Here is a 2,494-nt window from a genome sequence, read left to right as displayed (position 1 = left end):
TCTGGCTAGAGTGATTTTGTTTCTCTGGCTAAGTGGATGTGCTATATCTAATACAATTCCAATGCCAGCTATGCCAGTAAAGGCTTTCGAGTCCTTATCTACTACTTACGCCAGTAATGTGGTGAAAAGGTAGTTGGGCTTGAGGTGGACATCTCACTGACGCAGCCAAGATCAAGAGAAATATTTACCTCTTAGTTGGTGCTCCTTTACTGGCAATGTTTACCTCTTGGCACCAACTAGCTTCTTTTACATGGTTGCATGTAATCTTAAGTCAGGGCTTAACGCATAAGCATTTGTAAGGGTTATTCTAGCTGGAAGAACCCTTAAAATGGGGTCTCGATTCGGCGCTTAAGCCTTTGCAAAGGGGTATTCTAGCTGGAAGAACCCTTAAAATGGGATCTGGATTCGGCACACCTTGATTTGGGGATTGTTGTTCCTTGGGAAAGCACGATACAATGAAAGTTGTAGGCTGTGGTCACATGTGAGGAAGCTCTATGTGTCTTCTTTCAACCCTTAAAGTAACTGAATAGGAACCTTGATGCAACTCACCAACAAAAAGAGAGAGAGAGAGAGAGAGAGAACTGTATATTATATAGTACAAAAAGTGTCAATATGACACTGCAAAATCTATGGTCTTTAGCCTTCCAAAAGGGGAATCGGAAGACCTTCTAATGCTTGACTCTTGACTTGCCCCAAGGGGGTCAGATGCAAGGATTGAACGCTAGCGTGGCCTTATATAGGCTTTTCAAAATGCCCATGAATTGGCTGACCTGCTGTCGGCCAGCAACAAAGACAACCACCCAAAGATATGATATCTCTACTTTATATGTTTGTTTGGGTTTACCTTGCCCACTGTTGTCTCGACCAAATAGCCTTGCTAGTACCCTAACCTATTATTTATCTGCTTTCCAAACCAGGGATTGGCTTGGAAATTAGCCATATCCATGTGTGCACATGACATTCCTTGTTGCTAAACTTGATGACGGGATTCCAACCTTTGACCTTGGATGATTGTCATCATCCCCTTATCTTTTCATGGACTCCTAAACTTGTCAACCTTCCTTCTTGGCAACATTTTCACTAAAAAAACTTGCCATGTCTTTGATTCCACTCCAGATCTCGTGTTGAGATTTGTGCATGTATTCCATCCTGTCCCCTTGCCTTCATACCTTGTCCTTAAACACTACAATGATCTCCTTCTCGAGGTTGATCATGGCATCCTTGCTTCACCCCAAATGGCATTTGACCCTCAAAGTTGCCATTCCTTTGGGTTTTGCTGACACTGACCAGTGCCATGGGATTTCTAATGTGGTTATGTTACTCTCCTTGGACCTATGTACCTTCTTAGGACACTTTCATCACTTAGCCTTGTTGAGCCTGATGCTTTGATATTGATGTCACATGTGTGGAAGCTATGTGTGTCTTCTTTCAACCCTAAGTAACTCAATAGGGACCTTGATGCAAGTCACCAACAAAGATAGAGAGAGGAGAGAGAAGAGTGTAGAAAGTCCCTCATAGATGGCGGAGCTTTTGCTATAGCTGCTCACAAATAGGCTCTTGCTGTCCCCATCCACCCTACTCGCTCGGTTGGTTCATTGTTTCTCACTTGGGCTTGGGACAACTCTTCTGCTTCCTGCGTGATTTTTTCATTCTCCTGAGATTTCAATCTTTGCACCATCCTCAGGACAACTGTTGAGGCTTTCACTTCCAGTTGCAGCGGTGTATTTGTGTGTGTTTACATGAGCTCTTGGCTTTTCTTCTCCCAATGCTGCACAATATCATGAGTCATTTAATATGCTGACTTGACAAATTTCTCGTCTTTTCTATTCCTCACCTCCTTTACCCCTGAGCTGAACTCCTCCATATATAGCACAGTTGACTTTTTCAGAGTTGTGTCTCCCCTTCTCCAATTCTTGAGTTCTTATACAATTGAAGAGTATTTCACGGCATCGATGGGTTCATGCCTCCGGGGACAGAGTACCAAAAAGAAGTGAGGAAATGCATCATCATGAGTAGTGCATACAGGATTTGCTGTGGAGGTGATTGATAACCTTTGCCAAGACCTTGTTTTCTTGCAAGATCAAATCTTTCAGCTCGAGCAGGGCCTCGATCATGTGATGTGTATATCCGAATAACTGCATTCGAGTGTTCCCTCCTAATTTGATTTTCTGGATCTCTCCCCCCTTTTTTGCCTTGACCCAGATCGCCCTTTGGTGCATTCCGACCAATTTCTCTCTCAGCTCTCCGACTTCGTCTGTCAACTCTCGGGACCCGAGTAGTAGCCCACACTCCTCTTGACTGACCTGAAGTCTGCCTTGGTTGCTCATGTCAAGGAAAGAGCTTTATCATCTTCTACTACCTGGTATACTGGTTTTGAGTCCAGGAGCATCTCGGATGTTTGTAGGGTACCGAGAAGGCTACTCGGTACGTATGGTACCAAGTAGGCTATCTGTACCATTTGCCATCCTCGTTTGATCTTTTGGAAGCTTTGGTG

This window comes from Cibotium barometz, chromosome 55 (assembly GCF_041138505.1).
Source record: "Cibotium barometz isolate CiBa-2024 chromosome 55, ASM4113850v1, whole genome shotgun sequence".
Classification (NCBI taxonomy): domain Eukaryota; kingdom Viridiplantae; phylum Streptophyta; class Polypodiopsida; order Cyatheales; family Cibotiaceae; genus Cibotium; species Cibotium barometz.
This window is presented reverse-complemented; position numbering follows the sequence as displayed.